The following is a 26890-nucleotide window of genomic DNA, read 5'->3' as shown; positions in this document are numbered from 1 at the left end:
GGAGCTGCTGAGTGCCCTCATTTGCTGTTGGCTTTATTAGGAGTTGAGGCCACTCATCCTCTGGGAAGAGCAAGCACTAAGTGTGGAATTGCTCTTTTTCTTACCCTTTCTGTCTGGTACTATGAGCACTGCTTCTGTACTTGCCTGAAAATAGCACTGGATTGTAAAGAATTAAGGAGTAGTATGAAACTTGAGACGCTTACCTGTTAACAGTAAGTATTTTATAATTGGCTTCTAGGATATTTTTATACTGTATAGACCAGCATTTGGACAGAAACTATAGTACTGCTTGACAGATTCTATATTCCATTTGAAAGATTTTTTCAGTGTTTTATAGTGGTTTATTTTAATATAGTGAGGAATGAACACATATGGTATACTTTTAAAGCAGTATTTGCTTTTAAAGCACCGTTCGAGCGTATATGATAGATTTCTGTATGTATGCAAACAAAATGAGACGGTATGATGTAAAGGCTTTTCTGGCTCAAGTTTCATAAGGCCGCATTCCCCTGTGTGGTAAAAGGACCAAAAAGTTTTATGTAGGTGAAGACAAGCTCATGGCCACCCCTTTGTTGCACCCTCATACATTATCGTTCTGCTGTATGACTTGCAGAAAGTATTTTTAGTAAAGGGCTTTAAGTTTCAAATTACTTTCTTCTACTCCATGTTCTTCCAAGTGTCCTATTTTCATGGGAGCTTCTAGCATTTTGTAAAACAGGCTCAGGAAATATTTTGATCAACTTTGCAGCTGTGAAGAGGGGAGTAGGAGAGTTTTGCTAAAATCAAATGTAGCTATCAGTTTGGCTCTGAAAATTTACAGAATTAATGTTACTATAGGGGCGATGGTCTAGTGTGGATTGGTACTTAGGTTCATATGGTGTGTGATGGGCCACTTTTTTTTTGTTTTTTTCAAATGTGTAACTGTGGTGCAAATGGATGGAATGAGGCAATCTCAGTTGGAACAGTAAATCAATGAACCCACTAGGTCCAATCAGGCTGTTCTAATGCAGAGCTGTGTGTTTTGATGAACTTGGAGGATGAGGTGCAAATTAATGGCTTGTTACTGAAATGATTTAGGCTTGCAATAAATAAATAGGAATTCCTCTTGAAATGCTCTGGTTTGCCTGAATCAATTAAATAGTTGGGGGATTTTTATTTCTATTTCTAGGCCAGTGCTTGAAAACTGCATCTCATTCTGATTTCCTTGTTTAAAGAAGTTTTCAAAATTTGCAGAAGTTATGGAAGGAACCAGGAGATTTGACAAATTTAGCTTATTAAAAAGACTGATGACTTGGTTAATGGCTAGAGTATTTTCAAAAGGTGATTTTATTAGGTACTTCCTTTAATTAGGGAGGTCACAATAAGAGAAAAACTTTGAAATTGAAGTTAGACAAATGCAAATGAGAGCAGGATGATTGGCCACTGAAACCCTAGTGTGGTGAGATAGAGCGGGTGCTGAGTTTTAAAATGTCACAACTTACTAGGCTGAGTACCAAGACCACTGAGTGATTAAAGGGCAGCGTCTTACAATAGATCAAACTAAATGATGTAGCGCTTGCTAGTCAGCTTATATCCTAGGAATTTGTAAAACAGTCATTTTCAGAGGCTTCATCTGTTGGGTACTGTAAAGGATAGCTTCTTTGACAAAGACAGATCTCTTGAATCTCAAATCCCCGTTTCAAAGGATGCAATTTATAGGCATACTAAGTAAAACCAAAGCAATTTGTGTGCTGTGAGGACAGAAGGGAGTGTACCCTGTATTTCTTTTTTTCCTTTTCTCATTCTAGAAATGAACAGGCATCCCATCTGAAGCAGATTCTTGACACAGGAAATCATAGTTTGAATTTTGGGAGTGTAGTTTGCCAGTATAACCGAAAATCGTCTTGTCGTAAAAGTTGTTAAGCATCTTAATAAGCATAGTTGCCAATTTTCTGCTTTTTAATATCTTACTGAAACCTTTGCTAATTCAAGTCATGTAGTATATGAAAGATGTGCCCAGAACAGTGCTGATGAAGCCATGTTCCTATTTTTGTTGCTGGAACCTGGCATGGCTTATGGCTTGACACAGAAGGAAAGTAAGTCTCCTGTTTTAGAAACTCATCTGAATGCTGAACAGTTAACTCCAGAAGTCACTGTCATGAATTGAAGACTGATTTGCTGCTATTCATTAACTGCTGTCAGAGGCATGTGCATGTCTGCCTATACAAATTCTTATAGTTTAATGACAGACTCTCATTCTCGTTCAAATGTACATAAATTATGCTACTTGTGTAAGAAGAATCTTCTCTATCAAATTGCAAAGGATGCCTCCCCACTTATCTGTGCTGTAAATCTTAAGTAGTGTAGTAGTACATTTTCATTGTAGGGAAAAAATGTGGTTTATTCTTCTGCTTTGTCATGTTTTGGATGCAGCAGAATAACCTAGTGGGCATCTTAAGGACATTTATTTTCCCTGGTCTAGCAGTGGAGTTGATTATTTTGGACTTTAAGTGGCCTAAGAAGTAGACCTACTTGTAGGCCTGAGGCATGATCCAGCATCTGCTGGCGTTAGTGAAAATTTTACTTGGTAGACTTCAGTGTGGCATGGGTAGGTGGGTGGTTTTGATTGGGTAGGTGGGTGGCTTTGATTTTTTTTTTTTTTTTTTTTTTTTTTGTCAGTGGTGGGCATTTGCTTCCCCCAGATGGATTTCCTACCTTATTATATTCGTTGCAAGTGGCAGAGTTATGGTGGCAAGGGGTCTGCAGGAGTGATCTCTGTGAGAAAAGGTCACGGGCTCTGCAACAGACCTACCACGGGACACAGCTGTGACCAAGCAAGTGGTGCCGCTGGGAAAATGTATTTAAGAAAGGGCAAAATGCTGTACAGCAGTGAGGAACTGTGAAAAATAGCCCTGCAAACAGCAAGCTCAGAGAAGGAAAGGAAGGATCTGCTCCAGCTGCAGGAGCAGATATTCCCCTGCAGCCTGTGGAGGGGACCATACTGGAGCATGTGGATATGCCCTGAATCATCTGCAGCCCATGCTGGAGTGGATTCTACTGGAAGGAGCTGTAGCCCATGCAGAGAACTCGTGCTGCAGCAGGTCTTCAGTGCCTGCAGCCCATAGGAGGGACCCTATGTTGGAGCAGAGGACAAGAGTGAGGAGGAAAGAGTGGCAGAGAGGAACTGTTATGGACTGACTATAATCCCGTGGCCTCTGTGCTACTTGGAGGGTGGGGAGGAGGAGGTAGAGGAGTTGAGAACGAATGACTGAAGTTGAGCCTGGGGAAAAAGAGGTTGGGAGGAAGCTGCTGTAGTTCTTGTCTCTGTTTCTCCCTATCCAGGTCAGTTTTAATGGGCAATAAATTGATTTTTCCTGTGTTGAGTCTGTTTTGCCAGTGATGCTAATTGATAAGTGATCTCTTGGTCTACATCTTGACCCGCAAGCTTTTGAATTTTTTCTCCACCAGTCCTGTTAAGAAGGGAGAATAAGAGAGCAGCTGGGTAGGTGGCTGGCAGCCTGCCAAAGTCAACCAACCAGGTATGATCTCCTGTGGGAACTGTATGTTGTTCATGTGGGTAGGCTTTCTGTCCACTTCTCAGGAAGTGGCATGTGTGCCTTTCCATCCAATGAAATGCAGTCGGTATACAATGCTTTTAAGGCAGTAGTTCTGAAACTGTTCCCTAAAGCTGTGGTTAGCAGTGTGACTAGGCTGGGGAGCCTCGTGTGTGACAGGGCCTCCAAAGAAAAGTTTGGCATCATGCTAATCTTGGTGCAATTCTTATGGTTCCTAGTCCAAAATCTGTAAAAACAGTATTAATATATAGTGTTTTCAAAACAGTTAAGATCTGGAACTAGAAAGCATTATGTGCCTCACCTAAAGTATGTGGTATACGGGTTATTTACTTAGATTCTACCCAGTTCCAGCTAGGAGGTACTTTTTTTCCAGAACTCATGAGAGTGGGACATGGGGAAGAAGATTGCTGGGCAACAGTTGCTAATTTGTCTAATAAATATTGTAAACTTACGTGCCTTTTTTCATGGGCATAGGAGGGAGCTTTTGATTAGAAGTAGTTTTTTTTAAAGACCAGTGCGTATTTTTGTATCAAATGTCATGCTGTGTCATTTCCTTGCTATTTTCTCTTCATAGGTCCTTCAGAATAATTTTCTGGTGTCTGTCCCCACCCCATCCCCAAAGAAAGAAGTAAACAGATTAATCTTTCTCAATCTCTTTCAATCTTCATGCCAATTTGGGGCTGGATTTCTCCTCCTCCCTCTGCCACTTCACACCTGTGGTTGAAAATCCTAAACTGTTGTTTGCTCTATATGTGTGAATTTGGAGTGATTGCTACTGAAGTAAAGAAAGAACGTACCTAACCCATCTATGGTTCATTTTCCCATATACCAGTATTCCCAAATGGTAATGCTGATACTTAGCCCGTTTTGTAAACTACTTTGCAATCTACACATAAAAAGATACACTAAAAAGTACAATTATATTTTTGCATCTCAGTAATAGCTCCAGAGGGCCCTTTATGTTTTATTGAGTAAACATTTTGACATCCCTACTTATTTTTGAATATGTATTTAGGAATTTATTTTAAAATGGATTTTTGATCAATAGTCTGTAGTGGATTCTGTAGGAGAGTCATTAGCATCTGTTGTGTAAATCTTTATTGGTTTGTGGTTTAATGATCCTGTGGAGGTAACCATTCCAATTAGTTTGCCTATGGACTGGCTCAATAGACTCATGCTACTTCTGTGTGTGAAATGTTGCCTTTTATGATTTTTATGATGTATTGATTTTTTTAAAATTATCATGTAGAAGAAGTTTAGTTATACGGATGACTGTATTTAAAATAAAGGTTGTTACTAGGGTTGAAAGTATCTTAAATTAGCAGTCATACTTCACACACAAAATATAAACCTGTCTTTTATTTTTCTCTAATCTGAACAATAGTGTGATTGCAAACTTACACGGCACGTTTTTACTGTAGTTAATCTATACACTTGTTTCCCAGTCCTCTGAAAACAAGGGATTTGTATTGAAGAAATGACAGACTTAACTACACAGGTGTAAATGGGAGGGCTACAGTATACCTAATGCCCCAGAGAATAAAGTAAAAGGTGGTGAATATTTTGAAACTTCTTTTGTAATAAATTACCTTTCCTTAAACCAAATGCGTTGTTGGGCTTAGGATTTTGTAGACAAGATTAATGAGCAGATCTAAATGGCTGTGCTGTCAATAATCACAAGCTTTCTTGCAGTGTTTGTAAAAGCTTAATGTAAATTATGTTGTTACAGCATTTATCACAAGTGTAATGTATTATTAACAGTTGGCAAAAAAGCCTCAAAGTAAGATTTCAGATTGACTCATAAATCAATAACCAGAGAATGACATGCAAGGTAGAAATAATAGAATAATTACATACTTCTGAGGTTCTGATGTGAATTACATTGTAATGCAGCTGTGAAAATGTTATTAAGGTTTTCACGGCATAGTTGTATGTAAGTTCTGCCATAAAAATGTGAGAGTATATCAATGAATCTTTTCTGCAGTTAGGCAGGCATACACAATGTACTTTCAGCGTTTCAGCATAGCTGTAGAGCTTTTGTATTTTTCCTTCCAATTTGATATCTTAAATATTCTCACAGAGTGAGATTACTTTATATTGAAGCTGTGGAGCATTTTCTGGTCTGTTGGACTGTGTGTGTGGTTTAGCATTCTGTAAGTCAGTGATCTCTCCAGGGCATCTTGAAGTAAGTGCCTCTTCTGGCTAAGGATGTACTACTTATAAACCATTTTTCAGCAGTGATTTCAATTTTCTAGAGCATGCTCTGTATCAGTTTAAGTGTTAAGGTCTGAGCAGCCAGAGGAAGTTTTGCTGCACTGTGTAGCATTGCTTTGGGATTGAATGTCACTGCTGATGTGGGTTTTTTTGGCTAAATACTACATGTATGATACTGGTTGTGGCTGTGTTTTGCAATGACTGTAAGCTGAGGAACCAGTTAAGTGCATCTATGTCTGTAATACAATATCCCTTCAGTAAGTTTCAGTGAAATACGTTGTTGCTGTGTTATTAAGATTTTAATTTAAAGTAGGAAGGTGCTAAATAGAGAAGGAAGTGGAAACTGGCAAAACAGTGGCATAGGCAGATCTGGAAGCCCTATTGCCTCTTACATGGCTCAAAAGTCTTAGTGTGTTTCTGATCATTCTCAACCCCAGCCTTGTGTGTACTTCTGCCTGCACTCAACTGAGATGTGGGTTGTTGTCTTACTGCTGGAACAAGGTTTTTTATATGTATGTAACAATACACACATAAATGAAGTATCAGGCAGTGTTCAGAACTCAAATGAATTTGGTTGGATTAAGAGAAAGGATGTTGCCACGTGGGCTTTTTAACCTCCCTTAGTAAGATATTACGGCCTATTTGTGTAGTCGTGCATTTGAGTCTGTGAGAGATCTTGTGTATGTTTAAGGTCACTTACTTATGCTGGGCCTGTATTTAATAACCAGTTGTGTTGCCCCATCTGTTATACTGTAAAGGCATTTTATAATGTTTATTTTTTTGCATGCCTTAATTTAAATAGTAGATTTTTTCAAGATTTCTTGATGTTTTTAGCCATTTTGGTTTGGAAGAATGCTATGCAGAGAAATCTATGCTAGCTGAATGCTGTAAACTCTAGCTGTAGACCCCTACTAAGCATGAGGTACATACATCATGCCAGTGTGGTGGCAGGAGGAAGGAAGCTGGTGTCTTCGTGCTGCTCATGAAGAGATAATGTGGGGAGTGCAAAGTTGTCTGGAATAGCTGGGGCAGAACAGTAAGAAGGCAAACATAACCCTTGGTTTCCTTAGTAGCTGTTCCTCCAAAGCTGTTGTAGTGTTGACCCAGCCATGTATATTTGAGAAGTCCTGCAGACCACTGCAAGCCCAGCGACACCAGAATGCCATGGGGTAGCAGGGGCACGCTGCGCTTCTGTTACCGAGAGTCTGTGCAGTACCACTGAGGTATATGTGCTGACCATTGTTGCAGTCTACTTTCCAACAGTACCTGAAAATGCAATTTATGACCATCAAGTAATGAGAATAATTATTTGCTCGTATTTTTACTATGAACTGAAAGACTTTGTAGCTCGCTCTTTCCAGCTTGACAGGATCCTGGCAAGCCCTACTGCCTTTTTGCCATCTTTGATTCCCTTGCTTATCTTGCTGCTTCTCCTTCCTGCCTCCAGATGTTACTGACTTGCTCTGGAGATAATGAAGTCCTCCCTTCCCTTCTACTGCTGTCAGAGGCAGACTTTTTTTATAACCTGTGCTTGCTTTGGTAATTCCATTCTGTCTCCCGGTTTTCTTCTGTGTCTGCTTTCATCTCTTGCTTAACTTGTTCCATGATGTCTGCCTTTCCTGTAGATTTTTCATGGCATAAGCATACTTTAATCCTTCCTTTTTTTGTGTGTGCCTGTCCTTGACCTGCTGCTTCCCACTTGTGCCCATGACTGTCTTTGATACCTGAAGTCTATTACTACTCTGTTTACAGTGTCACCCATTGCATTTCCATCCCAGTATCCTCCCTGGTCCTGTTGTTATCCCTTGTGCTCTACGGAACAGGCTTTTACTAATGTCTTTTGAATAACCTCTTCCAAACAAGAGCTAAGAAGGATCTCTCTTGTTCATGCAACTGTCTGCCACTTCCAATGCTAGCTCACCCTCTGACTGTGTCTCCATTTTTTCCTGGTCATTCTTAACTTCTTCCTTCAACTTTATTCTTTTTGGGGTTTTGTAATGTGCTGTACCTAGAGTTGAAGCATATGTAAGAAAATTGTAACTTAAACCTGTGTATTCTTCAGTACAGAATTGCATATAGATCTGCCTCAATACCTGTTTGTCCAAACTACACTTTCATCTTGCCTTTCAGAGACCTCTTCCTGTGCATTTAGCCATAAATTCAATTTCAGCAGGAATCAAACAGCTGCTTAATCTTTCCTGTCAAGTTCTTCCTCCCATAGCTTTTGATGGCTGAAGCAAACATCACTTCTCTTCCTGCTACTCATACCATTTTTAGGATTGCTTTCAACAGGAATGTGTTTCAAAGTATTAATGTTCTGGCTGTGTCTGTTTTGCAGATCCGTTTTAAGATAGACCACTGTTTCTATCTCTCTATCACCTAAAACTCTGGACTGGGATAATCTTATTTTGCATTTTCATTTACTGAAATACCCTTCTCCTGATCTTGAGAAAGATGAAATTTGATTATATCCATGAGAGCTCTTGCAAAAATAACTTTCCTAGGGTTTTGTCATTTGTTTTTTGTGGTTTTTTTTTTTTTTTTTTTTTTTAATAGTGTTACTCTGTCCCTTGCATCTGACTGTTATGTCCTTCCTTTGGTAAGCTCTTTGTTTTCAGCTTGAAGATTTTCCCCAGGCTCCAATACCCTACCTGTTCTTGATTTAAAATTCTTCTGACTCTTGAGCTGTGTCTAGCACGCAGTGCCTGCTTTCACAGGTCTGTGAAACCAACAAGGAAGATGGTAAAAAGTGTAAACTAATCACCTTTGCAAATAATAAAAGTTCTGCCTTTACAAATCTTCTTTGCTATGATGTTTACAAGAAGTTCGCAATGATAATCCTATATTTTTGATGGTCATTGGCTTGTGTAGGCTGACATGGGCTAGCATGTCTGTGATGTATAAAGTCTCCAGCTTTCTTGTGGTTGAATGTCTATGTTCTGTATCTATACGGAGGATAATATTGTAGGGTCCTGTGGTGCTTGGTCTGCATTTATAAATGCTCTAGTGATGTATATAAACACTTAATCTGAGAGAGCCACTGAATTTGTGTTATCTAATGTAATTAGCTAGGTGGTGTGGGGTTTTTTTTATAGCTGTGTTCTCCACTATTCCTGCAGCAATTGGTGTGTTATAATTGCATAATATATGGAATTGTATATGTTAAAATTACATAATTGGCAGTAATCAAGCACCAGTCTTGTTCAGAATAGGTAATTGTATAGATAACAGCGTTGAACAAAATGTGGTTCTGTCTGGGTTCACTGGCTCTTGCTCTGTTTGGTGCTGCAGTGAGCCCTGTGGTGGCTCTCAAAGAGTGTGGGGTCTGGCAGATGTTTCTGTTGAGCAGCTTCACGCATGGCTGCAGAGAGTCCTGGGGCTGAGCAGACATTCACTATTTGAGGTAAGTTTTGCAAGATCAGGACTCTGTTAGCTTCCATAGCTATTTTGGGAGACTTGGGTAACAAATTTTGTGATACAAGCCACGGTTTTTATTGATGAATTGTACAGTTGTCTGGTTTTGGAGAAGACCTGATAGTTACATTGGAAACGAGAAAGGCTTTGCAACTGCGTACAGGTGCTAAGTGGACAATATGTAGCAGCGGTCTCTGGCTGAGCAGACTGCAATCACTTGGCAGCTGTCTCACTGGGTATCAGCTCTTAGTGTGTGAAAGAAACCTAGGGAGAGGGGAAGACTAATAACTAGTGGATTAATATGCTACAATGAGACAACTCCTGCTGCATTCTGTGAATCTGCGCTGAAGGGAATCATGGAAATGTTTTGGTTTGTGTTTTGAAGTCGATATCAACTATAGCTGGAAGAACTGCTGGGCCTATGAGACTGTTTCACTTCACAGCACGTTCCAGTGAAGAACCCCTTAGGAAGAGAAAAACTGTTTAAAATCAAGCACGGAGCTGACACTATTGATTATGTTAATTTGAGCTGAGATATTACTCCTAAAAGACAATGTGAAAGAAAGTTAAAAGGTTGATCTTTGAAGTAGTACACCTACATTTCTTTAGCGTTATGTGAGTAGTAGTTGAAAGAACCCCCCTCCTTTTATTTAAAAAACCAAACAAAAACCCCTTACTCCAGAAAACAATGGGTTGCATTATTGTCCTGTACGAGGCAGTAAATAATTTTGTCAGGATACTGCTGCTAAACTCTTCCTTCGCTGAGAGGGGTCTGTGCCTCATATGATGTATTATTCATGCTTCATTATCCTGTTGGATAGATAATGTCGCCTGGCTGCCAGTTTGTGCATGCTGGGCTTTTTTATTCAATCGGTTGGTCTCGTTTTAGAAATAACCTGTTAAAAGTCGCTTTATGTTTTGTTTGTAATGGAAGTTGTCGGTAGATGGCAGCAGCAATCTCTTCAGATAATAGTTTTAGGTTACCAGCCAAATGAACAACTTATGCTAACGTTAACTAATCCTAAGAAAAAATACTCTACTGAAATAATACACCGAGGGCAGAACTTGCTTTTATTTTTGGCCTGAAGTAGGTTTTTGAAGCCAGGTGCTGCTGTCTAACCTCGGTTTAGGCTTTTATGAGCAGTATGATAAGAGAAGAAGGGAAGCCAGAGGAGTGTACGTACAGCTAGAGTCATCTTGCAGCTGCAAAGTGATTTATGTCAGCCAGCCCAAGGAATTTGTAGGTAGAGCTCCCTGTACCATCGAAGAAGATTGTCTGGCTAGTCTGTGCTTGCCCCACCATATGCTCATTAGTGAAGGCTGTATTTCGCAGAAGGGAGGAGAGGAGCTGAGCGTGTGTATGCATACATCGGGGTGCTGCTCTTGAAATTGCATCCTATGTGATCCTAAATAGTGTGTTGGTTTGTCTTTTTTTTTTTTTTTTTTTTCCTTTTTCTTTCTTTTCCCCCCACCCTTAGTGCTTGCTACTACAGTGGGTCTCAAATTTGAGAGCAGCCTGATGTATGCTGTACTCTCTGCCCCTTTGGGAAGCAAAGCATCAAGGGTTGTTTTGTTCTGCACACGTCCTTTCTGCCCTTCTGAGCTGGGGTTGGCTTAGGAGGACGTGCCATGGCTACTGAGAAGCGCTTCAGGGAGGGAAGGTTTTCCTCCTCTTGAGGGCCTAACTGTAACCCAGGTGCCGTGAGTTGGCTGTGGTAGGGATGAGGGGTGACTTCTGTGTGCCCCCTTGTTACCAGTTTGGGAGTGAGCCCGGTGGGGACAAGGTCGCGGTCACACTGAGCCCAGAAGGTGTTTTTAGGACAGTGGTGGGAAGGGCTGGGAAGGAGGAGGTCAGCTAGATAGCAGTGAAGGGTGGCCATGCTTCCACAGGCTTCTGGCTGTGCCAAGGAGAAAAACGCTGGGTTTTTTATACCCATCTCTCACTCTGAGATTTAATGAGTTTCTTTTTCCCTAAATAAGTCGATTGCCTCTGATTTATAAGAAAGACTAGTGCTATTCTAGCCTTACATTTTGTTTGTCAGCAGCTACTAATGACTGTTAAGGACAAAATGGTACCTCCTCCTTCAGTATCTTCACTAAGCATTACAATTTACTATTCCTTTTTTTTTCCTGACTAACCCTGAGAACTGAGCTCAATTCTCTGAATTCTCCATAGTGCTGCCAGAACTTATTTGCTGAGTAATGATAGCTAATTTTAAGTCCAATGTTATAAAAGTGGCTATGTGTTTTGCTAAATGTGCACAGTTTGCACTTATCAGCATGGAATTTTATTTGATGTTTTATCACTTCGTTGGTGGGGGTATTGAAAGCCTATAGCTTTGCCTTCGGTTTTAGGTTTGAGTCTTTTGTCATTAGCAAGTGTTACCACCTCACTATACTCATCCTTGTTCCTGGGCATCTATTAATGCAAGACATTTGCCCTTTATGAATTTACAGTGTGATTCCTCCCTGCCCCCCCCCCCCCCCCCCCCCCCCCCAAGCAATGGGTGAAGGACCTCGTAAAACTTTTTCCCCCCCAAGTTAATGTATGCTATACCAATGCTTCTGGTAACTCTAAAATGTTTGTGACGTGTGACTTCTACAAAACCTGTCAACTATTTACCTTCCTATTACTAATATTTTATTTTTGTAACTTTCTCTTATTTTATTCTGTATCATCATTTCTACTGATTTGTTCATTGCAGAGGAGTTCTTCAATAGAAAGATTTGAAATCTAGTGTTATATACCTGCTTGTAGAAGATTGGTAATACTACTTACAGGCAAGGATTGGTCAGGATATTAACCTAACATTAGTTTTTTAGGGTAAGTGAAACACTTTTTTTAAACTGGAAATGTTACCTGGATCAATAAAAAAATTGCACTTGATACTTAAAGCTTTGTTGTAGCTACCTAAAAAAAGTTAGGAAGACGTGAAAGGTGGGGAAAACAGTCCGTAGCTGAAATACTACATACTCCATTTCCTTTCGTAGAAAGGAGGAAACAATAGCAGATCTAATACATTAAAAATACTTGTAGGTTTGGGAGAGTTTGGTTGTGTGGTGTTGTGGGTGGGTGGTGTTTTTTCTATTCTTAATTTTTTTTTGTTAGCTGGGATTTATATTGGGAGTTAACACCTTGGTGGTTTTTTTGGTGGTGTATTTTTGTGTGTTTTGTTTTGTGTTTTTAATCACGTGCACCTGGCCTTTAGTTTGCTCTAGGCTTACTCAATTTCTTAGACTTTGGCTCAACTTGGCTATTTGGAAAGTCTGCTTGATATTGAATGTATCTGTAGACTTTTGCCATTGACCTTTCCTTTAGAGCAATATTTATAAAGAATTGAACAAATGTGGAACACAAAAGCTTGTGAAACAAAAATGGTAATCTATGTACTGTTTCAGAAGGGTATAAAAGCTTTCCTAATTTAAGAACATTCGGAAATATTCCCATGAGAGAAGCTAAGCCTCAGCATTACCAATCATGTCTCCTTTTTATCACAGCCTAACATGGTAGTGTTAATGGATCAACTTTTGAGAGGATGACAATTAATTCTATTTCTGTTAAGTGCATTGCAGATACTACTGCAGCATGGTACCTGAGTGACAAGCTCCTATGCCCTACCAGTTCCAGGTGGTTTGATTTCATTAGAGTGGGGATTATAGGATGCAGCACTACTGCTTTGTTGAGCAGATTTACTAGCGATTACGAAGAATCTGCAGCTGTTCACTTGGTCTCCTTTTGTGTGGGAGTTATTTTGATGATGGTGGCTTGTTGATGTTCTACAAAGGTGAGGTGGAAGGAGAAAAGAATTAATTATTTCTTCTTTAAAAAGAAATACAGAAATCCACGTGCCCCATCCCCCCCTTCCCAAAATAGCCAGGAACACACCACCATTTCAAAATCAGTAGGTAGAACTGCTTTTATCTGACATAGTCTTTGATTTAATGGTTATCTCCTAGATACATAGAAAGGTTAAATAAACAGACCTAAACTCTAATGGGACATTTTGAGGATTAATGTCAATGTAGTCAGAGGGCTTCATGGGATTCAGTAAGAGGCCAACATGTTTTGCATTTTAGAATAGGTTCTAGAGAAATAAATACAGTGTGTGATCAGTTTTACTGATGAGATTCTCAGTGTTTGAGGAGCAACACTTTTTTTTTTTTTTTATCACTGGTCTGGTAAGTAATCAGTGTTACTTGGTCTGGGTTTTATCAAAACTTTGATAAATTCTGCTCCGCTCAATATTATTGTAATAGCCACGTATGGCCATCTTGAGCAACCTATAAGTTTATTATCAAGTTGATTAACTTTTAGGTATATACAGCAGTGAGGAAATGCAATTTTTTCTCTTTTTTTTTAAAGTGAGGAAAGCTGAAGAGACACAATAAAATGGGGAGGAAGAAGCATTAGGGTGGTATAGATTTTTCTGGATGTGTCCTTCCTCTTTTTATATGTATTGACCCTGTTGTTTTCTTCTTTTGGGAAATTTTATACAGACTTTAAGGAGTTAGGGCTTATGTCTGGAATGCATGACACATGGCAGCTACCAGAAGCCAAGTTATTGTTTAGAATATTTCTGACTTCCTCTGCATTTCTCTTTAATGAACATGGCAACTCTTGTCGGTTCATGGGAGGTACTTCCGTGTTTCCTGAGTTTCTTATTGTGTTGCCCTTTTTTTTGTTAATGCCAGTCATTCTTTTCTGATTCATGGTGTGGACATACATGGAGGTTAGTCTTCTAATCCATCCTGCAAATTTTATTGAACACTTTAAAGACCCATCTTACCTTTTAAAAATGGTTTTAAGGTGTTGGTGCTTGTTATGTTTTGTCTTGGAATCTTTCTTTTTGCAGTCACCAGTGATCACAATATGATTGTGTTAAAAAGGCAGAATCCAAGAATTTTCTCTGGTGCTGGTTGAAACAAGCTGTGCTGCACTTCCTTCTCACAGTTTCAGTTAACTTGAATATGGAAAAAAAAATCAACTCTGTTTTGTAAGTCACAATATTAATGTTTTGAAGTAATTTTAGTGTTGAGAACTGTGCCAAGAAACTAGGCCAGAAACAGAATTCCTGTGGTGAAAAAATAATTACTGCTTGAACAGCCCCTATTAAAACCTAGGTGTTTAGCCTGTTCAAAAAGATGTGAATTGAAGGAAGAAGAGTATGTTTTTATATGCACTAACACTAAAAAACTTTATCCAGCATTTCAAATAATTATTTAATCTAGAGTGGGGAGAATTGCAGGTGGGAACGAATAGGACAAGAGGAAATGGCCTCAAGTTGTACCAGGGGAGGCTTAGATTGGATATTAGGAAAAAATTATTCACCAGAGGGGTTATCAAGCATTGAATAGGCTGCTCAGGGAAGTGGTTGAGTCACCATCCCTGGAGGTATTTAAAAGGTGCGTAGATGTGGTATTTAGGGACGTGGTTTAGTGGTGGACTTGTTAATACTAGGTTGACAGTTGGACTTGATCTTGCAGGTCTATTCCAACCTAAATGATTCTATGTTTCTATGTGTCAAAAGCTTGAAAAAATGTGATACTTTATCCATGCTGCAATCCAAAGGTGTATACATTTGTCTTTTGTGAACATCATTATAGCTGACTGGCTTGACATGGTGGCAGCATAGCGGTAGCAGCCTGGTCTTCAGCTACCAGATGTTCACCCAGGGTCCTGGGCAAGCTTGTGGGCTCTTAGTGGGAATCCAGCTGAGCCCTCCATCTGCACGGCCGCATAGATGAGTTCTGTGTGGCACTGAGTGAATGCTGTGCAAGGCTGTTATATTACATGTTCAACCTTGAGAAAAGGCAGCGAAGTGGAGACCTTATCACCATGTTCCAGTATTTAAAGGACATCTACTATGAAGGTGGAGGCTCCTCTTTTTTACAAAGAGTCACGTGGAAAAGATGATGGGTAATGAGTACAAGTTACTCTTGGGGAGTTTCTGACTGGACACAAGAAGAAAATTTTTCATAATAAGAACGATCAGCCATTAAAATAATCTTCCCAGGGAAGTGGAGGATTCCCCAACATTGGAGACTTAGGATTCAGCTGGACAGGGTACTGGGTCATCTTGTCTAGACTGTGCTTTTGCCAAGAAGGGTTGGACCAGGTGGTCCTTGGGATCCCTTCCAACCTGTTATTCTATGTTTATAGAAAAGGCGCTGTGGGCTAGGTCATAGGCTATTAATAATAATCAGAGGGTCTAAATACCACTGCAGTTTGACCTTTATAACAAAGCTTGATAGCCTCTGCTAGAAAAGTTATGCGGTCTGTGGCCTAAAGAGAAGCAATCTTTAAGAATTTCTTTTGTTTTTATTTGACATGTTGCTTGGTTCTGAAATAGAAATGATTTTCGTTATACTCTTCTCTGCAGAGAAAGAAGGATTATTCTAAGGAAAGGCAAAAGAAATAAATATGCTAAGTTCTATCTGGCAGATTTTAAACCAGGAAGAAAATACAGTTTCTCCCCTTATTTCAGCTTCCTAATAAAGTGTAAAGCTTTTGCTTGTTTTTCAATTTTGGGTTTTTTTCAGGTTTATTTCTTTATCCACCCCACCCAAATAGTGGATATAGGATTTTGATTGGCAAAATCCTACTGATTTTAAAATTGATCATCTTGAAATGACAAGAAATACCCAAATAGTGTCCCAGGCTCAGAAATACAAGACCTGGAAGAGAAAGTTCAGAATTTCTCTTCCTTTGGTGGTATGGAACCCAGTCCTCTGCCCTCTCTACTCTAACACGAGTTATGTCAGTATAGGTTTCTATGACTTCTGGAAACGGAAGTTGGGGGAGGAGAGAAAAGCATCTGTGACAGATTTCTGTCTCTGGGAATCTGCAGAGATGCAGGGCTTTGCTGGTTTTGGTTTGTTTGGTTTTGGGGTTGTTTTTGTTTGTTTTGTTTGTTTTTTTGGGAGGGGCAGTCAGTGTTACTGTTTGTTTTTATTTACAACTTCTTTATTTTAGTGTTCATGGTGACAAGTGGTAGAGCAAAAATCTTCATGCATAGTTGTGCTCTAATTTGCTAGTTGTTTTTGGCAGGTTCCCTTCATGGCCTAGACTCCCATGGCTGCAGCCAGAGCTCATGGATTTACCTGGTAGTCTTTGATTCAGTCTGGGCAACAGTTTATTGCTGTTTCCTGATATAAAAGACTTCCCTTTGAGTTTCAGCCTGATGCTCATTCACACTTTGCACACTCATAAACTGCTTCACTGTATCTAATTCTACTTAAAATTAAAGTTGAGCTACTACTCTTCCGTTGTTTTAAAAAAACAATACTTATCCGTTGACTTTTTTTTTTTGCAAACTGTTCAGATAAATGTACTACCATTTTTACCACTAATATTTTATTTTCTAGAATAAAAGAAGAAAGATTTTTCAGTCCTAACAGAGAAAAACTGGGGGAAAAAACTCATTGAGACATTATTTGTGCATACTGTTAATAAAAGGAATGCATACCTGTTTTATTTATTCCAAAAACTTTAACAAAACCTATTGATTAACTAGCAGTGCCAGAAATGGCACAAGGAAACATCTAAAATCTGCTTTAGATTGAAACATGTGTTTCTCCAAGACAGACACAAAAGTTTTGTATTTCACCTGAAATAATTTCCCTTGATGTGATGATACAGGTAGCTACCAACCTGTTTGCTTGCTGTAGACTATTACATACATTGACAGAATGTTAAGCTTTAGAAAGCTTGCATGTAATACCTCTATAACATGTGCAGAGCTGGTTTTCCACAACGCATGTTTTATATGGTCTGGCTGCATTTGATCCATGCAGTTGAGTAAAGCTTTCTGGACATGGCAGTGAGCACCCAAACTGGGCGTTTATCCCATAAAGGTGCATTTTATTTGCACCTGTTGCCATTCTGGTCCACTGGTGTATTGTATTTCTTGCCATATTGGTAGTTTTATTCTTTAAGCAGCATGAGACCAGGAACAAAAGTGCCATGGACAGGAATGCTCTGTTTGCCTTTTAATTTTTATTTCGTTCATGGAACCTCTGAATTTGTCTGTGCTTCCCCACATGCCAAATCCATAGCATATATAAATATCTTCTGTCTAAATCTGCGAACCATCTATGCTTTTAGACTCCACGTCACTATTGTTGCATTTGAAAAATTAGTTCAGGCTGCTGATAAGAGAGAAATGTCTTCAGTTTCTTTCTGCTTGGTGTTGGAAATAAGTTGGATATGTGTCTGACCTGTTAATGCAATTTTGTCATCTTCCAAAACTCGAAATAATCTGGGAATATTCTTCAGAGTGGTTTCTTTAGCTGTCACTTAAAAAATAGGGAATCCAAATCTTCTTTGCATACATACAAGCTAATGTGAAAGTTTTCACCCCCATTCTACAGTAATTGTATACATACTTTTCTATTAAGTGGAGGAATATTCTTCTAATTCTTTTTCAATAGAGTTTTTGAGTACATGTTTTAATTAATACAAAGTAGATAGATTGAGGATGAGGTGAAACTGTAATTAATTTGTTACTTTTTTTTTTTTTTTAATTGCTTACTCTGTTTTTTGGTTATATGCCTTATTCACCATCTTCCTTTTGGAAGGTGCTTATTTTTGAGTGTAAGGCTCAAAGCGGAGAGAATCTTTATAGTGATCATTTCACTGTTCAGCTGTATTCCTAAACCAGACATTTGTAGTTGTACAGTAAAAAAAAAATCTTCCCTGCTCACTATGTAGAAAAAATATAACCAGAAAGTAAGGTCTTGCCTCTTGTGAAGAAAACAATATGATTTGTATATAAACATTACCAGGTACAGTAAGTTACCAACAGACGTGAGCTTATGTATTCTAGAAATTCTGATGAAGGAAAAGTGAACTGTGCTTCCGTGATCTTCTAGTAGATGCTTTCTGGTCTTCATTTCTCCCTGCTTACTATGAATCAGTATTGTTCCAGGTGATCCTGCTATAATGGGTTTATTGCCTCATGTGTCTCCTCCATTGTCTCCCTGCCTCACTTGAGTGGAAGAAGCCACTAAAGACAAGGCAGTTTTGCACTGAATTCTGCTTTTCACCCCTTTAAGGTTGTTTTTCCTGCCTGAGCCCTCCTTGCTTCTTGTCAGCAAGAAGTTCCCATACCTGAAAGAATGTTGTAAAGTTCTTTCCTGGTGCTAGACACTACCTAAATTGTGACTGCTGTCTTCTAGGGCAGTCCTGAAGACACACACTGAAACTTGCCAATAATAGCAAAATACCCTTTTGGTGGAATGATGGAATCTTGCTGATGGCAGCTTAATATCTCTAAATTTTTCTACGTCTATTCCCATTTTCATGGGAAAGCTAAAAAAAAAAATACACCATCCACTTTTAAGATATATTAAAACTATGCCTGTTGGAAGACAGGAACATATTCTGTTAAAGCTGGAAGCAAGGTTTAGAGCTTTGCAGCTAAGGAGGAAAAAAAAAAAAGGCTAGTATTGAGTCTTGTATGTGATCTTTGCTTATTGCTTAAAGTTTCCCTCAAGGGGAATCTCTAAGTATTTATGTTTTTCAAAAAAGCAGGTGGTTGGTTGGTTTGTTTGTGTGTTATTTGTTAGGTTTTTTGGTTTTTTTTTTTTGTCCTGAGAACAACCAGTGACATATGGAATAGTGTCAAATATCTCCTTGACGAAGTATTCTTCTAAAACACTTCTGGTTCCTTCTCTTTTCTTTCCAGTCATGCAGAAGTTCCAAACCTGTAAATATTAAAATGTTCTACTTGTGCAGGAATATATATTTTCCTATCCAAAGTGAATAGAAGGCTATTGAAGGAAGCCAGCTCTTGCCTATTAAGTAATATTATTGTGGCTTGTAAAACAGGGAAATGGAGTATCTGAAACTGCAGCTTTCATTTTGATGTATTGCTGGCTGTTATGCTTTTCAGAATTATAAAAGACATACTTAAGTATGAATTGGAGAATAATGTCAAGGGAAAAAATGTTACTTTTTGGCAGTGGTTTATAATATATTTAACTTTAGAAATGTTCAGAGTCAGATGTTCCGATTTTGATTCATTCCCTTGCATTAATATATCCCCAGTATTTTGTGTTGTGAATGACCTTTTCCATTTCAAATATAAAAAAAAGACTGAAATTAAGGAGGTAAGGTTTTTTCTTTTTTTTTTTTCTTTCTCCCATGCTGGAATGGGAACACTTTCTAGTCCAGTAAGTAAGCAAACATTTACAAATGGGGATGGAGTAGAATTTTAGAGTGAAGTAAACACAGAATTTTTTATTAACTGGTAACAGAAGAAAAAAAGTGCATAGTTTTTTTTCTTTTCTGGAAGGATTTCGGGGTGTGTGTAGGTGGTGTTTGTGGTGAGGGTGTGTGTGTTTTGCAGTTTGTGTTTTGTGGAGGTTTTTCTGCCTTGTGGGTTGTTTTTTTTTGTCTTCTCTGGGCAGCTTTTTCCACATTACTGCCTGCTTTTTGGACTGTGAGATCTGAATGCCATAGATACTGGTGGCCTTAAGCCAGGCCACCTTTCAAGACCCATGGAAGCCATGAACTGTAGCTAGAACTTACCAGACTGTCTTTATGAGGTATTTTGCTTTCCCCAGATCAGCAGGTTGTAACAAAGCCTTAATTGTGATTAGCTCTGCTAAGTGTAGCCTAACACGCTTGTACTTATAGAAAGACATGAAGGTGATCTGCTTTCTAACAATTCCCAACTGCCTCAACATGCCAGTGTAAAAAGTGAGCAGTGTGATGGCTGTTTCACTCTGTGTTTGTGTGCATCTAGGTACACACAAATGAGAGATTGGAAGGAAGGTTGAGACTGTTCTCTCAACAGTTCTACATGATTTCCCATTGTGGTGAGATCATTGGCATCTGGATTCTTCCATTTTATTATTTTTTAAAAAGAGGGTAAAAACAAAGGAAGTCTAAATGATGTCACCCAGGGCAAAGGGTGATGTTGATACTATATACAGCTGGCTTTGGTGGTGACAATTACTGAATTTTTGAGAAGAGCTTTGTGCATCAGATAAGTGGTTGCAGACCTGGTCATCTTTCATGTGGAAATGCTGTATGAATGCTGATGTCTTTAGAGTAACGAGCTGATCATAAGAGATTGCGATTTTTAATTTCACCTGAAGGACAGCAGTGCTCATTCTGCAATATTTTAGTACCTTAACTCTGCACTGATGCTGAATATCAGTTTGTAATTGTGCAAAGATGCACAGAGAAACGTAAAAAAAGAAAAGATGGATATAATGTATTAATTGTTTTAAAATATTACCACTAACTAATATTACTCATATTACTCTGTTATGACACAACCAGAATAGACTATCTCACTTGGAATGACCTGCAATGATCACCTAGTCCAACAGCCTGACCACTTCACGGCTGACCAAAAGTCACAGCATGTTATTAAGGGCTTTGTCCAAATGCCTCATAAACACTGACAGGCATGGGGCATCGACTGCCACTCTAGGAAGCCTGTTCCAGTGTTTGACCACCCTCTCTGTAAAGAAATGCTTCCTAACGTCCAGTTTAAACCTCCCCTGGTGCAGCTTTGAACCATTCCCGTGTGTTCTATCACTGTATATCAGGGAGAAGAGATCAACACCTCCCTCTCCATTTCTCCTCCTCAGAAAGCTGTAGAGAGCAAGTAGATCACCCTTCAGCCTCCTCTTCTCCAAACTACACAAACCCAAAGGCTGCTCCTCATAGGACATTCCTTCCAGCCCTTTCACCAGTTTTGTTGCCCTCTGGAATCATTCAGGCACGTTTACATTCTTCTTAAATTGTGGGTCCTAGAACTGCACACAGTACTCAAGGTGAGACTGTAGCAATGCTGAATATGGTGGGATAATCACCTTTTTTGACAGGCTGGTTATACTGGGTTTGATGCCCCCCAAGGATGTGGTTTGCCCTCTTGGCTGCCAGGGCACATTGGTGACTCATCCTGAGCCTGTTGTCAGCCAGCACCCCCCAGATCCATTTCTGCTTGCCAGCCACTCCTCTCCCAATTTATATTTGTGCCCTGCATTACTCTGTCCTTAGGTGCAGAATCTGTCATATAGGCTTGTTAAATTTCATCCCATTGATCATAGCGCAATGTTCCAATCTATCTAGAACTCTTCGCCCTCAGGAGAGTCAGCAGCACCTCCCAGCTTGGTTAGCATCAGCAGGCTCGCTCATGGTGCATTCAACTCCTGCATCCAGATCCTTGATAAATATATTGGACTGAACTGGCCGAAGAATCGAACCCTGAGGAACTCCACTGCTGATCAGTCACCAACCAGATGTAATCCCACTCACTTAAACCCCCTTGAGCTCTGCCCTTCAGCCAGTTCTTTACCTGGAGCACCATGAACCTGCTCATCCCACACTGGACAACTTGCCCAGAAAGATGATGTGAGGGACGGTATCAAAAGCCTTACTAAAATCGAAAAAACCGACATTCAATGCCTTCCCTCCATCCACTGGCTGGGTGCCCTTACCATTGAAAGATATCAGATTAGTTGAACAGGACTTTCTCTTTGTGAACCCATGTTGACTGTGCCTGGTAATTGCATTTTTCTTTTAAATACCTTTCAACAGTAAGTAGTCAGTATATTCTCCATAATTTTACCAGGAACTGAGGTTAGTCTGACAGGTCTAGTTAAGGGTGCCCCTTTACTTGTGACACTTCCCCCATGAAATGCCCCTCTAATTCAATTGTCCCCATGACATGCACTTCCAATTCAATAATCAGTATTTGAGATTTTTATTACTCTGTTGGTCAGGATGCCTCTAAAAGCTGGCTGAGAACAGGATTTTGAAACTTCTGTGTAATTGGTATAACCCTTAATCCTTAGATGCTGAAAGTAGGTGGAGTGAGATTCAAAAGTCCAGAGGTATAAATAAAAGGAATTTTTCTGTAGTAACTGAACGCTATTTCTAAAAGTATCCTTTGGTACACTTCACACGAGACTTACCTTTTTTTAAAAAAAGCATATGCTTTTTAAAATTCCTTATTTAAGGAATTAGCGTATATTTGGAATTCTGTAATACCGACTGTCTTGGTAGGCTGTATTATACAAAAGAGTGTATTATATTCTCATCTAAAGTTTAATGTAGGTTAAACAAACTTTGAATTTTCCAAGTTTAGTTCTGTTTAACTTTCCATTGAGCAAATGTTTGTGTTTCAGCAAAGTTCTCCAAAGGCATAATTAAGGCATCTTTATCTTGCAATCAGTGTCAATATACCTTTTTTCTTTGAAAATTTTAAAAGGAATAGTGCATGCTACTGTCATTCTTTCAGATTACAGAGCTGAATGATAACCAAGTTCAGCAAATGTAACCCATGAACTTTATTTGGAATAGTGCGTGGTGCCAAAAATAACATTCCTTCATGTTGTTAGAGATTACGTTCTTCAGACTGTCTAGTGTTCTTTCTGGTGACGTTAGAATTTGTGGTTGAGATGTATATTAATGTGCAGGCATGTTTGCTTGTAGTCTTACTTAAGATGAAGGTTTTGTATTACAGTCCCCCATGCTTTATTAGTTAAAATTCTATACCAAAGAAAATACGTTGTTTTTTCTTTAATAACTTGATGTCAGCAATATATCAGCTTACACTTTGTGTGTAATTTTGTGTTTTTCTGCTGGTAATAATAGAGGTTACAATAACTTAGAGGTGGATAAAAGTATAAGGCTCTCCAAACTGTTCCCATATGTTGTTCATTTTGATTTCACTGAGAGTACTGTGGGCTTGTGGTTTTTAGGGTTATGCCCTTAGTATATGAAACATTTGAGATGAGATCATTTAAATTTAAACTCAACATTGCTGTGTAAGTGTTACATTGATTTCTTAGATAAGTTGTGCACACACTTTATGCAAACTAATTATATTAAATATCCTCTCCAGTGAGAAAAATGTCCAAATAGTACAAAACGTATTAAAGCTACAGAATGAACTAGCTGGATGAAAGACAGTTTCACACATCATTAATACACTTGTTTTCAAATATCATAAAAATGATAAAATAATTGATTTTTTTTTGAGGGTTAAGACTAAATTATAATGCAGTGGAAAATGGAAAATAATGTATGTGCTGCATATATTTATAAAGATTAAAAACGTACTGAACAGAAGGATAAAATTTAGTGTGCTTTATTACATTAAGTGTATCAAGGATAAATGAGAAAGATGGCTAATCAAAATAAGCCAAGAAGAACATAAATATTGAAACTATTAAAAATACATTTATTTTTTTTTTTTGTGTCTGAAGCTAGGAATCTGGTAACTCTGGCTGGATAGATTAGTATCATCTCAAAGGACTATTCATGAAAATTCTCAGGACAGGTTTTTAGGCTTATTAATGATATTACCAGTAAATTCTGTGGTGTGTGGTTTGGGTTTTTTTTGTTTGTTTGGGTTTTGGGGTTTTTTTGGGAGGTGGTGGGTTTTTTTGGTGGGGAAAACATTTATAAAAGCACTGAAAATCCTACTTTATCTCACAAGTTTGAAAAAAGATCTTTCATTGCAGTCTGTCAATAGCAAGGTAGACAATCACCTTTCAGAAGGAACAAATGTAAAATAGATCATAGATACCTTAGAACTGCGTAATTGTGATGGTTACAACAATACTAACATAAGTAGTGTTTCAGATACTTGTTTCTGCACAGATACTGGTTGTGGGTTAAATAAGGATTGCCACAGGACAGGAATGTAATACTGTTCTGTAGCAGGTTTTGGTATGTGCTTTGCAGACCTCAGGAAGGTAGGAACTGGACTAAGCCTTTTCAAATCTTGAAATTGCTTTGTTCTTCTTGTTCTTCCTTCTTACTAATAGACTCAGCTGTGCTATGTGTACGTTGCTGTTGCAACTGACTGAAAACTAAATGACAGAATAGGTTTGTTTACCAGTAACCGAATGCTGATATTCATCCCTCTTCCATGTTTTTCATAGGATGGTACAGAGACAGTATCTGCCACAGTAGAAGCAATTGATGAGAAAGTGCTCCTTCAGTGGCTGATTCCCCAACGGGATAAATTACACTCCAACAGTCATGACTGTTGGGAATCTTAGAAAATATTTTGTTTTATGGGTAGGAACATGAATGGAATAATGTTGGTTAATGTAAGAGGATCAGTAAGGTGTTCAGTGAAGAAAGGCACCTAGAAAAACAGCAACTTTAAAGGTGATGAATATAAAAGAAAATATTTAAATCCTTTTATATGGATTCTTTCCTTGCTGATTAAGAATTTGAATATACATGGAATTATGTTTTAAGGGGTACTTCTTCAAAATGTACAGAATACGCTTTACCTTCTGTGGTTCTTTTTCCTCACTGGTAGCAGGGCAGCCTGCTGTCTCTTGTAATAGTGTTGCCCTCTGCATGCTGACTTTTCTCAGGAGAAGTGAGTGACCTTTTGTTCTTAAGGAACTGCAGAAATTGCTGTTGAATTGGGTCTGCTTCAGCAAATGGGTCACAGTCTCTGCAGCAGTTTGATACCGCTGCCCAGAATTTGATAATCGGATATTTAGAGCAACGGCTGCTGTACTGTTTCCTCATTGTAGCATTAATTTGTATTGCCTGTTCATTAAAAATATATATATTTTAAATTTCTGGCTGATATTTTATATTGTGTCTAAGGTGCTAAGCCTGAAGAGCTGCTAAGGGAGTGTGTGTTCAGTGTGGTAAGCACATGAAGCATGTGGCCATATATGCAGTGTTGGACTGATGTTTCTTTTTTTCACGTGCCAGGGTGGTTTGTTTCCTGAATGGTTCAAACTGGATTTTTCTATCCTGGAAGGGTAGGAGGCCCCTTTCTTCAGCTTCATTCTTGTCAAGTTGTTGCAGGGAAGTTACCTGTTTCAGCTGTTCTTTTAATCTAGTTGCCTCATCTGTGACTTGAAGTAGTTCAGTATAGTCAGCTCTGTTGCTTCCATTTTAATTCTTTTTATCTCTGGGTTGATTTTCTATCCCTGTTTCTTGAGAGAGGTTCTGTGTTCTTCCAGTTTTGTGTGAAATCCCCAGTTCTCCATCTGCCTCTGAGTTTTATTTTTTGCAATAGCTCTTTTTTGTCCTCCTGTTCTGACAAGTTTCTGTACTTTCACCCCAACATCCTTTTCTGTATTGGCTATCTTCTTTTTTCATTTTTTACTGATGTTTTTTCTTATTTTTCATGCAATCCATGTTTCAGATGCTACGTAACTTCAATGTTACTAGGCATATCAATATTGTGTTGCAATTTTTAAGAAGCCATTAGACTTGACATTACTTTATGACTGTTACTATCGTATGCTATAAAAATTATGCCTCGCTATTAATCAAGGTAGAAAGACTAGTAACTAATATAACAATCTAATTCTTTGCCACATTATCAAGGTAAATTATTTACTTTATGTGGGGAATATTTTAACTGTGTTAGGATGTTGTAAGGACAGAAAACATTAAAATGGTTCAGTTAATAAACTGATTGCTTTTTCCGTCTACTGAAGACTCATTGTTCAAGAGGTTGAATGACTTCAACACCCACTTATCATTCACCATGCAATAAGAGATACGGTGCCTCTTAAATCAAATTTTAACAATCTGCTCCCAATTTAACACCCGTTTAACCTTTTGAGCCTAATTATTTTTCAGTAAACCAGCTAAATCAGTAGCCTATCTTATAATGCCATCCAATTTTCACCTCTAAGTAGAGCATTTCTTAATATTTGGCATTGAAGATATATTGGGCTACAGCTGCAAGACTACTGCAGTTTTTCTTGCTGCTAAAAGAATGAGAATTTGTCGCATGTAATTCCATGTTTGTTGACAGTGACCTTACTGCTAAAACTTGCTGTGACTTGTGTTGAATTACTGACAGTAAGCTCTTGAGTTCCCTTCAGTTTAAATACAGGGTATGGAGTTAAATCTGTGTTCTCAATAATAACTGAAAAGCTGATGGACATTAAATTTAGTGGGCTCCTAAATTTAATTTTCAATGAAGGAAAATTGTTCAAAAATTTAAAGCTATTGCTATATCAAAACAAATCACAGCATTGTAACACAGCATGTATTAAAATTCTGCTCATATGTGCCACAAAATTCAAGGTGCTGAAGTCTTCTGCAGTATAAATGTAATTGCATTATATTTGTCCTCTGTTGTGCTAATTTGTTTTACTTGTGTGAAGGCTGGCTGAAAATCATAGAAGAAGGGTATGATTATGATTTGTTTATGAACAGAAGGCAAGGACTGCAGAGAGAAAATGTGGGATTTTTCCTTTCTTCCCCCCAACCCTTGCTGTCTCCGTGAACCAAAAATTTAAAGATGTATGTAGTACCAGACTTGCCCATCTTACTCAGTCCTGTAATTTACAGTGGGAGAAGTGTTACTTAAATGGTCTTTTTGAACGAAGGCTAAGCCAAACAGGCAATGCAGGAGTATCGTTTGGCTTTTGCTGTCTGGGAGAAAGGCAAACGTTTGCTTTGGGGTCATCCCGTGAATTGCGTTGTGCTCTGGTTGCCCGAGGCTCCCCTGGGCTGGGGCAGGGTTGAGTGTGTGTGGGGCAGGTGGGAGGCTGCCTTCAGCCCACCCCAGTGTTTCTGGAAGACCTGCCCTTGCCCGTCCTTGCTCTGGAGCCTGGTGCTGTTTCCCTAAAGCAGGAAGCTTATGGAATAGCAAACTTTTAGTTACGTGAAGGCTCCATGTTGCCCTTTTTTTCAAAGATTACCCTGAGACTAACTTCTTCCCTCCAGGGTTTATGCCTCTGCTGAA

General features: G+C 38.8%; 1 long non-coding RNA gene across 2 annotated transcripts in view; it reads left to right on the top strand.

Annotated features, from left to right (window-relative positions):
- LOC129734456 (uncharacterized) overlaps nucleotides 1-26890 on the top strand; it is a 120126-nt gene that overhangs the window by 46039 nt on the left and 47197 nt on the right. The window lies entirely within an intron of this gene.

The sequence above is a fragment of the Falco cherrug genome, chromosome 1, assembly GCF_023634085.1.
Source record: "Falco cherrug isolate bFalChe1 chromosome 1, bFalChe1.pri, whole genome shotgun sequence".
In the NCBI taxonomy this organism is placed as follows: domain Eukaryota; kingdom Metazoa; phylum Chordata; class Aves; order Falconiformes; family Falconidae; genus Falco; species Falco cherrug.
This window is presented reverse-complemented; position numbering and strand designations above follow the sequence as displayed.